This window comes from Rosa rugosa, chromosome 5 (assembly GCF_958449725.1).
Source record: "Rosa rugosa chromosome 5, drRosRugo1.1, whole genome shotgun sequence".
In the NCBI taxonomy this organism is placed as follows: domain Eukaryota; kingdom Viridiplantae; phylum Streptophyta; class Magnoliopsida; order Rosales; family Rosaceae; genus Rosa; species Rosa rugosa.
The window spans coordinates 36349887-36365038 of NC_084824.1; the positions used below are offsets into that span (position 1 = coordinate 36349887).

The 15152-nt window shown below is 39.0% G+C and overlaps 1 non-coding gene across 1 annotated transcript; it reads right to left on the reverse strand.

Moving 5' to 3' along the window:
• Positions 1–833: 833 nt before the first annotated feature.
• On the reverse strand, positions 834–931 carry LOC133713211 (small nucleolar RNA snoR100). The gene has a single exon (XR_009847881.1). It is a non-coding gene; the product is annotated as a small nucleolar RNA snoR100 (small nucleolar RNA).
• Between the last annotated feature and the right edge of the window lie 14221 nt (positions 932–15152).

The window sequence follows — 15152 nt, forward strand, 5'->3', positions numbered from 1 at the left end:
CATTTTTTACCTTAAAACAAAACCAAGAATGTGGTTGAATATTTCAGAGACTAAACATTAGTTGTCGTTGTCTCATTATCTAATTGCTTTCAAGAGTTCTGTAATATTTGGTTATGTCATATGCTTTGAGTAATGGCAAAGTAATCATTAACTTTCTAAATTCTGATTGTTCCCCTGAGATGCTACTTCAACTGTCTCAAAGTATGAAGCTTTACAGTTAATCGTGTTTGTGTTTAAGGCAAACTGATACAACAGGAAAAATTGTGTTCATCAAGAAAATACCAAGAACAAGAAGTTACATTTTGAATTTATGGATGTAATATACAACAAAGAATGGAGTGGGATCACTCAGTAGAGTCAGTACAATATATCAAACATATTGAAACAACACTTATTCAAACTGCCAGCATTTCTAATAGTGCATGACAGATAAAAATACAGCTTACACCACTATAGCCTAGAATATAAACAAGGTCTTGTAAACTGCTACCTCTCTTGTAAACATCATGGGGCTTCTCATCAATCACAAAAACAAGATAATTCTAATACCATATTGCTTAAGAGGAGCGGCAAAAACAGCAATACTAAACACAGCATAGATCCATCCAACTGTGGCAATGTGTTTGGTTCCACTTAGATGGAAGACAGTGATTGCCAACGTCCACCCAAACACTATATTACAATGTGTTTGGTTCCACTTAGAAGGAATTCAGTGTAAAAATCTACAAGAGGTGCATAGGTACATACAAACGGGACATTCTTAAGCAGGACAGGCAGGCAGAACATTCAAGCAGGACATTCTTAAGCTCAGATAAAGTAATCAAACAGAAAATAGATGTAGGTCATAACCAGGCCCTCAAATCATTAAATTATCAGAGACAACAGACATGCAGACCCTTTTATCCAATTTCTATGCCTAGCACATTCATAGAGAAACATATTAAACCTCAAAGCTATTCAAATTTCTTTTTGGCCAAGTCAAAGCTATTCATATAACAGCTACAATTGATGGCTAATATGCAATGAAAAAATTATCCGCTAAAAATAAATCTCAAAATAAGGAAGTATTGTGAAATTTTAATTAAAACTCACAAGCGCACGAATCATCGTTAGTATAGTGTGCAAGTACGAGGTCGTTCCAACTGAGGATTGATAATCAATTTAAATCCTAACTCAATTAATCCAAACACAAAATCACATAAACACAAACAATTAAGATAAATAAAGTATTGTTTTTAGATTTTCGAATAAAAAAATAATGTGAAACAAACAAACAAACAAAATAAAGTTTATAAGTTGAAAAGCAAAGATGATGAAACATAGGGTTTCAGAATCAACCACTAACAATCCTATTTATGTTTCGATGCAATTAACAGATTATTTTGTTTCTATTGATGACAATTCCCGTATCTAAGTCCAGGTACGACACTTAGACCATAGTTTTCCGTAAGTGTATGATTCTCTCCAGGTACGGCAGAGGTCGTATATCCTAACATGCAGTTTATCCAGGTACGGCATAAATTTAACATTTAGGACTCATTACGCACTAGAAAACAAGAGAATCATGCAAACCATTACTTCTGGTACGACAATAATGTAATTCACAACTCTTAATCACAAGAAGCTAATTTGAATTATATTGCAGGTACGCCTCAAATTCATCTTCTAATTACTAGATGCAAAGCCCTAAGGTGATCAATCAAACAACTTAAACAACAAGCATCAATTTAAATAGTGACTAAGAATTCATCGTAAAGAAACTATAAATTCATCAATAAAACATCAAAGTACATAAATAATCATGTTAAAGCATCATCCTAACCCTAGAAAAAGGTTTAACAAAATATAACTAAATAAAACATAGAAAGAACATAAAAAGAATGGAAGGGAAAAGATGGGGAAGATGGATGAGTCGTCTCCGCTCCTTAGGCGTCTGCATTGTGCTCCCGAGACTCCCTCTCATGTAAAATTCGTGATCCCTTATATAGGGAAGATTTATGCTCTTCTTTGGCTTCATGTTTCCTTGTAAAACTTGGGTTTAGATTCCTTTCTTCATTTGGAATGGGAAAACCTTGAAATATCTCTTGTAGAAGTAGGAATAAGTTCATCATTGAATCTTCATCTGAATTAACTTCCTTGAAACATTAGGATTGACGATCTTGTGCCGCGAAACTTAAGTTCTCCACAAATGGTTGTAAATTCCCGAGCAGATTTCCTGTCTGACCTATCTTCACTCAAATAATTATAACTTTCTCCAGAAGTATCGAAATCGAGATCCGTAAAATTCTACAGCAATTAGACATCCGTAGCTTTCCATGTATATAAGGCTCATTGTCTGATTCGATCTGGGTAACTCCCAATAATTCGGCGAAGTTGGATGTTCTGCACAGACAGATTCCCAGTCTCAGATTGCACATTGCCTTTCAATCCTACTTAGCTCATTTTGGCTTCTTTTCTTCTTTCTATGGAACAAACCTACAAAAACACTAAAAGATGTAAATGAATCATAAATAAGGAGAACTAAACATAAAAACCACGATTAAGAGGCAAAGAAATATAGGAAAATATGAGCACATCAGGAAGGAAACAAGCCCAACCATTAGTCAAAATATAACGAAAAACTAGAGACAATTTTGACTAAATAATTCTCTATTTCATTCACCTTACAAGAAGGAATTATATACAAATTACAATTGTGCCTAATAAGACAAGTACTATTCCTAAGGCAAGTAGTAAATCAAATAATACTACAGATATTACAAAATATTACAGATCACAGAATATCTACATACATAAGGTAAGTATGACCCACGCCAACACTCCTCCTCAAGTTGGCGCATACAGATCACGAATGCGCAACTTGTCAAGTGAGTCATGAAATGCCTTACTCGATACTGCCTTAGTGAGAACATCAGCCAACTGTTCTTCTGAGTGGACAAACAGAAAAGAGATAAGCTTAGCATCAAGCTTCTCTTTAATGAAATGTATGTCGACCTCAACATGCTTAGTTTCGTCATGTTGTACTGGGTTGTGAGAAATATCCACCGCTGCCTTATTATCACAATACAAATCCATGGCTCGTTTGGGTTTAAATCCCAAATCACGAAGTAAATTTCTCAACCAAAGTAACTCACAAACTCCATGAGCCATACCTCTATACTCTGCTTCAGCACTTGACCTGGCCAAAACCTTTTGTTTCTTACTTCTCCAAGTAACAAGATTACCACCTACAAAAGTGAAGTAACCAGAAGTGGATTTTCTATCCGTAACACAACCTGCCTAGTCTGCATCTGTATAACCACTAACATCCAGATGATTATGCTTTGAAAACATCAAGCCTTTTTCCAGGTGCAGACTTTAAATACCTCAGAATACGGATCACAGCTTCCAAATGAGTTTCACTTGGATTATGCATGAATTGACTCACAACACTAACTGCATATGCAATGTCTGGCCGAGTATGTGAGAGATAGATTAATCTGCCAACTAACCTCTGATGGCGAGCCTTCTCTGTAAGAGTTTGATTAGGGTACTCAGCCAGTTTATGATTCTGCTAAATAGGAGTATCAGCAGGTCTACAACCTAGCATTCCTGTCTCTATAAACAAGTCAAGCACATATTTTCTCTGACACAAGAAAATTTCTGAACTCCCCCTGGTGACCTCAATCCCCAAAAAATATTTAAGAGAACCAAGATCTTTCATCTTAAACTCTGATGCAAGCAGATCTTTTAATCTTTCAACCTTCTCTGAATTATTACCAGTAATTATCATATCATCGACATAAATAAGCAAGGCAGTTAATTTACCTTCACGGCGTTTCAGAAACAACGTATGGTCAGAGTTGCTCTGTTTGTACCCAAAATGACGCATAGCTTGAGAGAATCTACCAAACCAAGCTCGTGGTGATTGTTTGAGTCCATACAAGGACTTATTCAACTTACACACAAATCTTCCTCTTGTGCTTGCCTCATATCATGGTGGTAGATTCATATAGACTTCTTCAGATAGCTCTCCATGTAAAAAGGCATTCTTCACATCAAACTGTTGCAAAGGCCAATCTAGATTAGCTGCTAGAGACATCAACACTCGAACAATATTAATCTTTGCTACTGGAGCAAAGGTCTCCTCATAATCCACGCCATATGTTTCAGTATATCCCTTTGCAACAAGTCTTGCTGATACGTGCAAAAGCATTCGCCAATTTAAACCCTGAAAAGAATCATTGTTAGTATAGAATAAGCAGGGATCGTTCGAACCGGGGATTGAGGGTACAACATGCAACAAACAAAATCAAACAACAAGAATATACATCACACAAAATTTTACAAGTTCACACAAAGTTTACAAGTACAAGTATGCAAACAATTTGAAACAACAAAAGTAAGAGAGCAAGACATACATGTAACACGAAATTAGAGAGCAAAAAATGAGAAAGCAACGAAATTACAACCTATATATATACTCTAATTCGAAACAAACAAAGAAATACAAGTTAGAATGGATTTTAGAAATCCCACTCCTACTTATATACATTTTACAAGTCATAGTCACATTAGGAATCCACATACAACAAGGAATACTACTCATACACTAATTAGGAATCCAAATACTAGTAGGAAACAAATTCTAAACCAAGTCAAACAAGGAATCCATGTACAAAACTAATTCTAACTACTTTTCCTACAAAACACCAAGAGAATCCTTAAAATTTAGCAATCCCTAAAAAACACAAAATAAATTCCTAAAAACCACCAAAACAATTCCTACAAAACACCTAACACATATTTTGGCAAAAACACTTAACAAATTAATTATTTATGATTTATTTATGTTATTTTCAGATTATTTACTTAACTAATTTACGTTGTCATGCTACCTAAAACCTAAAACCGATTTACCGCTATATTGTGGCATCTTTGGTGTTTTTGCATGTGCTGGCCTGTCGGCCTGCAGGATCTTGGCGGTGAATGGCCCTGGCCTTGACGCAAAGAGCTGATTCTGAATTTGCGCTGGGGCGCCTGCCTCTACCCGGATTAACCTTTGCTCCAATTGCTACATCCTTTCTAAGATTAGAACGGTTGCGTTGGCAGTGGGCCCTGCTTGGAGTTCCCGCTGAGCCAATTCCCTCCTACGGGCGGGCGGGTTGCCCTCGTTTCTTGCTTTGGTTACAGAGTGGTTGGTGCGCGGTTCTGACTCAGCTTCTTGTTCCATCATCAATCGTGGGGGGGGGGGGGGGGGGGGGGACATTCCCAACAGTTTAGAGGGGTTCAGCGGGACTTTCATTTGGATGATTGGTGCATGTACCAATCTTCCGCCGCTGGGTCAACTACGTCGGGTACTCTGCTATTGCTCGCTCTGTGCTGGGTTAGCGTTTGCCTCCAGCGACTTCTTGAGCTCGTCGAACCTTGACATTAGCGTGGCCACTTGTTTCTGGGCCTCGGCCTTCTCCTTGTGCTCTTGTTCACTCTCTCTGTTTTCCTTGTGGAGATCCGCCAATGCCAGCTCATACATACGGTGAGGTCCTGGCCCGGAGGGCGACTGCTGCCTGGATGGGGCTCCGTTGTATTTCCGGTTTGTGGGATTTGGGGAGTATCTTGGGGTTGCACGCTAGGGTTGATCGGAGTGCTGAATAGTGCGTAGTTAACGTTAGTCGCAAGGTTGGTGGGTTGGGGGTTAACGGACTGGTCCGCTTGCCCTTCGGCGATTTCCCCGCTACCGTTAGTCATGGTGATTGTTATGGTGGGATGACCTTTTGCTCAAGGATTCCCACAGACGGCGCCAATGTTAATGTCTAGGATTCAGCGGTAGCTAAATCTCGGTTAACGCTAGTTCGAGAGGGCGAACCGCTACTTGTGATATTCTTGTTACTTCCGCTATCTGTCAAATGAAATACAAAGGGCGTCAAAGGGAGACCGCGGTTGGCGATCTTCTCTTCTCTGATGCCTAAGTTAGTCAATGTATTTGTGTTGACAGAATAACGTTAGGTAAGTAGTAAATGCGTAATTAATGAGGAGAGAGGAGTGGACCTTTTATAGGTGGGGAAGAGACTGATCTCTTCCTTGTCTTCGATGTGGGACTAATGCTTTAGTTCCCAGCTTCCGATGCTTCAGCGAGGTGATATTGGGTATGCGCGTCAGAGGTGGTCTCGGGATGAGCCGGAGCTCGGGTGATAGCCTATTTGGCTGTGTTTCCGTAGGTCACACCCTTGATAGTTGTTGGTGTCGTTGGCGGCCGTATGAGCGTGGCTCATTGTAGCTAATTTAGATAAGCTAATTTTGTGCGGGATCGATTGGAAAATTTGGGACACAAGAGTTCCTCAAGTTGTTCGTGGACTCAAAACTTGCCTCATTTGGTGTCTAATGTAATTTTATGATAACTGTTTTTTTTTTTCTTCAATTATAAGAGGATTAAAGGATTTCACTTCTACCCTCATGGTGACTCGAGCCCATGACCTGAATCTTAGGTAGTGGGTGCTCTAACCACTGAGCTAACACCACTTCGTCTTATTTGATAACTTGACGTAGAGGCTCTTCCGTCTAATTTTTTTTTCTTTTTCTTGTCAAAAAACAAAATCTGAGTAAAGGGTTTAAAAACCCAAGCGAAAAGGATTAATGATAAAGGGTTGAGGAACACCTTCATGGACAATTTTGGTGTTTATTCTTGAAATGTACATGATAAAGGGATGAGAGCTAGAGGAGTAAAGAGTACAAGTGACAAGCAATAATTACATGGGAAAAAGGAAGACATTTTGTTTTCAAGGTGGTGGGACAAATAATAATGGTAATTTTACCTCATTCATCACTTGCAGGGCACATGACATGAGTACAGCCTCTTCCAATATTTTATTTTTTGATTTAGCTCAACAAGGTCACTTGAATTTCTCGTACTACACTTCGCTAGCTGGAAATAGTTGCCTAATGAACAAAGACAAAACTACTAAGAGAAGTTCTATAAGGGCAACTCTAATTGTGAAGTCTCATTTGGAGGTGCTAAACTTATATTGGCATCTCGTAAGGTAACTCCAACAATGAACAGCAATTTGGGGGTGCTAAACTCATTTTGGCAACTCCTTAGAGCACTATTCATATAACACCTATTCTCATATCCATAAATGAAGTGTTATATAAGGGATGTTATTTTCACTATTCTTGTTTGAAAATATAATATGGGTATTTTATTAATAATATATGTTTTTTTTTTTCTCAGAAGAGAACTTCATTGATAATGAAAACGATTACAATGAGAGAGGGTGCAAAAGTTCAACAAGAACCTTGCCCACTTAGACTTCTAACTCAAAGTCCATACTGGTTCACTGATGGAGTCAAGAAGGCTTCAACTCTAAACAAAGTAATGGCTGACTAATGTTTAAGGTTTCTTTTGCTAGACGATGTGCTATTAATAATATATGTTAAGTTAATTAAATAAAATAAAAACTTTAAATTTAAATTTTATTATAAGATTTAATAATGATTATTATCATTAATAATATTTAATAAATTTAAATTAATAAGCATTGGTTTAATATAAGCCTTTGATTTTCTATTTTACTCAAATCTTAGCCATTAGATTAAAAATATAATCGTTGAGGATTTAATGACAAAAATGAAAACTTGATTAATTCTGCAATGTCCATTCTAAATTGGATGCATCACAACCGTCCACTTTTGAACCATTGCAATGCTCCAATTGTAAGAAAATGACCAATTCATACTCGCGGGCACGCATATGTCGACTACAATTTCTCTCGCACATGATGCGTCCTCTACAACCACAGCTCCCACGTACTTTGTATTTTGCGCTCTTATGTTACAAGAGGCTGTCTTTGCATGTCTTCCTCTCTCCCTAATAGACCAAGCCATGGTCTCATTTTGAGACTGGTCTTGAATTTGGAACATATATAGCACCGACGATTGCACCAAGTCTCAAATATCCCCCTCCCCCATGTTGGAGTTGCCCTTAGAACATTATTCATATAGCACTCATACCCATCTCCAACAATAAAGTCCTATACTAGGGTGTCATTTTCATTTTTTTTAAGGTCCTTGACCCAAAGCACTAAAATTATACAAAATTATCTCACTTACCCCAGCAACAGATTTTTATTCCCCATTACCAAATATAAACTAAATTAACAATTTTGTCCTCATCCTAATAAAAAAAATACATCGATGCCATGCTCCTCTCTCTCTCTCTCTCTCTCTCTCTCTCTCTCTCTCTCGGCTCAGAGCCTCGATGCCAGCCACCTCGTCACCGTCGTATTCGGTCACCAAGAATTTCCAGAAACCGGCCGACGTGGTTAACTGATTGGAATTCAATTACAGACAGAGGACTTCAACGCCGACGTCGGAGGAGAAGTCGTGGACGAATTGAGGCAGAGGACTTCAACACCGGCGCCGGAGGAGGGGTGGTGGACGAAACGACGCCGTCCGGTGCTTTAGAAGGTGAGTCTGAAACAATGAGTATGGTTTCTGATTGCCTAGGGATTTGGTGAAGCAAGAAGAGAGGGTTCCGGTCAATCAGGGAACAAGAAGATTGGGTGCCCAGATCATTTTCTGGGTGCCCAAATCAGATTATTTTTATTTTTTTTAAGTAACGGGACAAAAAGAAAGAAAACAAAAAATTGAATATCTATTGGGGGGCAATAGACGTTTTTAAATTTATATAATCTCTTCGTTTTTTTCTTTAATCAAAGTGTATTTGTCTAATTTTCAGAGGATTAGTTCCCATTCCGGCTACCGAAAGTTCTATTGGAGGGCAATAGTCGTCTATTGGGGGCAATAGAGGTTTATTGACCCTCTATTGGAGGGCAATAGACGTCTATTGCCCCCAATAGATGTCTATTAGGAGGCAATAGACGTCTATTAGGGGGCAATGGGGAGCAATAAACTTTTCCGGTGACCTATGAAATCTCCAACGACCTCTTTGAGGATCTCCGGCGAGATTTTCAGAAAAATCCGATGGGCGGCGGCTGGTGACCGGAATCCGGTGACTGGTGACGACTCCGGCGAAATCTCCTATGGTTTCTCTCTCTTCCATTTTCTCTTTCTCTCTCTAAATAACAAAGAGTTGAGGGTAAATGGTATTAAAAAAAAAACTTAATGGGGTATTAGGGAAGACTTCCTTAGAGTGTTTTGGGTAAGAGGGAATTAAAAAAACTTAATTGGGTAAATGGGAAAAAAAATCCCTAAAAATAAGGTAAATGGACAAAAACCCTTTTTTTTAATATGAGTATAATTTTAATAATACTTTATTAATAATATTTTTCAAATAATAAAATTTTATGGAATAAAAGTTTCATCATCAGTATTATTTTTTAAAAAAAATCTTGATAATAATTTTAATGAATTATTATTTATTTAATACAAGCCGTCCAATATTGGTTTTGATTCAAATTAGCCTAAGAAGTCCAACCAAGCCAAATCCTACATGAGAAATCCACCATACTGCTACTGCCAACACCGTAGAAGCCGCTGCCGCTCCTACCATCGGGATGAGAAGGAGAACCCCGCAACCCCACACGCCAGAAGCACGAGCCATATGCATCGCCACCAACACCGCCTCCACCACCTAGGGCAACGAAGATACAACCTTCATTCCTCCTGGCATGGCCGTTACGTCATTGATACCAACATGGTTTGGCTCAGATGATGAACCAGCAACCTCCCAACCACCACCACCTTATCACAAAGCCACAACCAGTCATCAAAACCAACATGATCAGGCTCGACAACCATCACCAGAGGATCAATGTCTCCACAGATCATCGCTCAATCAGACCCCAAAATATTCACCGTCATTCACCCCAAACCCAAAGCGATGTCAATTTGAATACCTCAAACAAAAGTTGCCGACCTCCACCACTATCACTACCAACACACACCACGAAAGCAACAAAGACAAAAGAGGTCGAAGCTTATAGACCATAGGTACCATCGAGCAAGCCCACTAACACCAAAGAAGCAGCCGAGAGAGAGATAGGAGAACCCCCTTTTCAGTTTAAGGTACAGGACCGCCACTGACCATGGTTAGCCACCGTCTCTGGCGAGAGTCAGAAAGGAAAATTATACATGGTTTTATTTTGATCTTAATCTATACTATTATTAAGAGGAGAGTTTGCTCTCCAAAACTGAAATTTTTAACCAATTTAACCTTTATATATTAAAAAAACTATGAAATATAATTAATCAATAAGGATAATATGGTAAATTAAAAAATAGGAAAAAAAAAATTTTAAGCAGAAAATGTGGTAGTTGTATTGGAAATTTTTTCACTACCTTTAACTTCTCTCCACACACATAGTGGGTGGGCCTGCTAGAGGTGTATGAAGAGAGTTTGTCAGCCAAAATAGAAAAATTTTACCAAAATATCCCTCAAATATTAAAAAACATTTGAACTGAAATATTTGAGAAAGACAAAATGGTCAATTCACAAATAAAATAAAAACAAAAGAAATTTAACAAAAAAAAAATCAAAAACTATTTGAGGAAAACTGAATTGGGAGAGAATTGAGTCGTACTTTCATTAATAATAGGGGCCCCTTTATATAGAGGATTACAAGACATAGAATCAAAGTTGTACAAGGAAAGATAATCATACAATTAATCAGATACCTACGAATAGATCTGAGAAAATCTCTAATTCAAAACCCTATTACAACTAGGTCAAGTAACTTAGAGTTTGGGCCAGACACATATTCTAGATTTACTTGAACACTCCCCCTTGTGTCGCCTAAACGTGGTGCTCCTCTCGTTGCTTCATTAAAAACCTTACCGAGTAACAAAAACCCTGTGGGACAAAAACAACCTTGGTCGAAGGGGAAAAAGAGCACAACACACCCTTCACGTTTTGAGACCATACATGTAGACATCTCCCCCTGATGACAACGGTCATGGGAGTTCGGATAACTTCAACAAACGATGCTATCAACACGTTTCTCGAAAGTGGAATTTAGATACTGACTTAGTGAGCAAGTCTGCCACACTGTCCTTAGATTGAATCTTGTTCACTTTGATCTTGAGGAGAGTCTATTGTTGTTGATTATACTTGGTCTTGTCACTTTTGATGTAGCATTACTTCATTTGTTCAAAACAAGCAGCATTATCCTAAATGCTTGTAGGCTCATCTGTGGTAAACTTCAAACCACAATTGTTCGAACATGCGTAATTATGGCTCCAATCCATATACATTCACGAACCACTTTGTGAAGAGCAATAATCTCTGCATTGTTCGAAGATATAGCGACTAGGGTCTGTTCTATAGACCTCCAAAATATCGCGGTCTAACCCATGGTAAACACTTAACCAGTTTAGGAATGACTTTTGTGTGCGTCAGAGAGATACCCAACATCAGCAAAACCTTCCAAAACACTTATGTAGTTTTGGGATAGGGATAGAGTACGTAGGCCAGTGTTGGCGGCGTTCTTGGTGTGTGATGGGTCCTAATCCATCGTCTCTCTGTAGCGATAGAACAAACCCATATCAATCATACATCTCAAGTACCGAAATATATCTTTTACACAAATCTAATGGCTTCGCGTTGGCGCAAAGCTATATCTAGCTAACAAGTTCATAGCAAATGAGATGTCCGGTTTTGCGCATTGAGCTAAGTACAATAATGCACCTATTGTGCTTAAGCATGGCACTTTTGCCTTTAGCATGTCTTCGTCATCATCCTTTGGACGAAGAGGATCCTTTTTAGGATCAAGACTACGGACGATCATAGGGGTGCTTGAAGGCTTGACCTTGTCAAAATGCCTAAGCATCTATCAACACGATGCTCAAGTTCCAAACCGAGACATAATCGTGTTCTTCCAAAATCCTTCATCTCAAAATCGGATTTCAAGTGTTCAACGGTTTCCCTTAACATTTTAAGGGCTTCCAATGAAGATCATGTCCAACATGAACCGCGATAGAATTCGAAACTTGTTATGGAAATGCGATGGCATATCCTTTCCCAATCAAGTAGTCACTTTAGTGAGCGTTTCAACCTCTTTGTAAAACGCGCTCCGTGGTCTAGAGCCACTTGACTTGGGTAAATGAAGTTCACAATGAACCTTCATGTATATTCCATATCTAGATCCCTATAGAGATACGTAGTGAACACATTCGTAAGCTGCATGTTCAGTTATTCGGAAACTACCAAACTGACAGGGTAGTGGAGTGCAATGACATCCATTACGAGAGAATATGTCTCATCGTAATCGATTTCAGGGCTTTTTGTGAGAAGTCTTGCCCCATAAGAAGAGATTACTATCTCTTTTTCTCATCACACTTTATAACGAAGACCCATTAGTCAACAGGTTTTATGTTAGGAGGTGTTGGCATCAATGGCTCAAAAAACTTCCTATTCGTTAGAGAATCCAACTTAACCTGGATCACATCTTTCCATTTAGGCCAAATTTCTCTACATTGGCATTCATTCATCAACAGAGCGTGGTTCGATATCATCGGACTCAACAAACTCATGCGCTATGAAATGCGCGAATACGTCATCAATTATGATGGAGTTTCTATCCCACTTCTCATGTACACTAGTGTAATTTTCATAGAACTCTATATTCTCAGGAATAGGTTCTGACGTTGAGGCATCCCCCAACGATAACCATAATCCGGAAGATTCTCATGAGATGGAATATGAGTGTCGATGATCCAAGGATTGAGTTGTGCTAAAGTATCATTCGAACCTACGGGCCTCCCATACATCTTAGCTAGGGCCATGGCCTATAACGCTAGAGTGCCACTCTCTTTGGCGTTGGCGACATGCCTACCTCCGTGTAGGGTGGCGCTTCGTCCTCTCGTAGGGACGTCCTTCCTTGCAGGCATATTTGCAACAGATATGTGTGATCTCGTCACTTTAACAGGGATCGAGATGAGACATAGTGGCGACAGACCACGATAATTCATGTCGTTCCTGCTGAACATTCGTGTTCTTATCTCCCCATAACGACTGGAAGACTGTCTCATCAAAATGACAATCCGCAAGACATGCGGTAAAGAGATTGCCTAGTAAGGGCATTAAGTGGCGGACGATTGTTGGAGTCTCAAATCCAACTTAGTTGTCTATTCGTCTATAAGGACCCATTATAGTGCATTGTGGCGGCGTAATTGGCACATAAACAGCTTACTCAAATATGAGTAAGTACGAAATGGTACCCAGTCACTAGCTGTAACGCAGAGGTAGATGGAGTAGCTGTGGGTCGTAGACGGAGTAGCATAGCTGCACGCGATATTGCATCACCCCAAGCGGATATAGGGAGATTGGTACGCATTACCAATGTCCGGACTACCATCGTAGTCGTTTCCGCGAGACTATTTGGGTGTGTACATGGGAATATGATGTCCAACATCAGTCCCATTGCAATAACCATCGAAAGTCTTCGATATAAACTCTCCAGAATTGTCAAGTCCAATTGACTGAATAGGATGATCCGGGGAGTGAGCCCGTTGTCATATGATATGTGCTAGGAGTGTAGTATAAGCAGCATTTACAGATGGACAATGGCACAACATGTGACCATCATGTTTGCCTGTCAACCAACATCATGAGATATTTAAGTGTCCGCAAATTGGTTGAATCAGTCCACAGAATCTCCATGGATTCTATGTAAGAACAGAATGAGTATTGTCATATCCTTTGCATAGGACGGTCTCAGTCCTAATTTACATAAGGAACGGGTTTTGTAAAACGAGCGAGAGGCCTTAGAAGCAACCAATGAGGATCTTGGTTGGGCCTAAGCGTCTGAAACGCTATTTGAAGCAAAGTTAGTGATTGCAGCATCACCTGGGGCGCCATCACCATGATGGATGCCATCCATGGCATCATGGATAGGGATTGTGCCTGCCCTAGGCTAGTGGTGGACGGCGGCTGTGCCATAGGTAGCGGCGGCGGTCACACTTAGTCCATGAATCAACTTTTGATTCATGCTTCATTTCACTCAAGAGAATGGATGTCCGTGTGAAGTCTTTAGTAGACGGATCATCATATCATGACCAGAACGACCTATCCTGTCGTGACAAAGCCAATATGTGTCTAAATCGAAGAGATCTTCTCTCATGACTTTATTGGATTTAATAGCTCGAATAGTGACATAGAGTCCACTAGAGAGACACATAAATTTCTCTAAGATGCAATCATTAGAGGTACTGCAAAGGAACTCATTTTTTGTTCTCTACATGCGTTTCTGCATGGAATTCGTTGGCTATTCATAGGTGCGATTTGCCCTATGAGCGTAGAGAGTTTCTGTAACAGTAATTAAGGTGCCATTTGGCAAGGGGAACTTGGGCTATTCCATGTCCTTGAATTAATACTGATTGATGCGGCTAAAATAGCCTCACAATTTAACCCTGCAAAATGTAGTTGTCAGTATAGGATAAGCAGGGATCGTTCAGTCCGGGGATTGTAGGGTACACCTACACAAAAAGGTCAATTGACAAATAAAAGAATAAAATGGGGGTTTTGGAATTTGGTTCCTAATCTACTTAAAATAAAAACAAAACAAATAAAACTATATACATTGATCGACTTCCCTAACCTAGACCAATACCACTCAGAAATTACTAAGTGTAAAAACAGAAAATTCATTTCAACATGCTACAAGAATGTGCCCATCTTAAACGCTTAGATAAGAGCTCAAATGAAAAGCCTCAGCGGATCAATCCATTTATCTAATTCGTTCTAATGTAGGCTTGGATCGGAAAAGTCCTTACCAAGCCTAATACTACTAATTTTCGAAAACACTCAGCGTAGTTCTCTTAACTAGTAGTATTATCTAACCCTCGAATCAACTCACACGTGCAAATTAACCATTACACATAGAATTTAACACGTAATTTCCAGAATCGTTTAATCATTAAAGCATGATTTTTACCACTTTTTAGAACTAATTACTACTTGTTTAACTCAGCGTCTTAACAAATAACAATTACTCTTGGCAAATTAAGCAAACACACAAGAACTCTCACCGTTATTCTAGCATGCAAACTTATGAACCTAACTCTGAAAATTACCTAAACACATAAAAGGGCACAAGATTGTAACATGCATCATAAAAGAATTCTCGAAATTAACTCAATAATAAACTGAAAATCTCAAAAATATTAATAAAAATATTCTGAAAATTTCATGTCTCCAATTACACAACTCGCAAATCCAA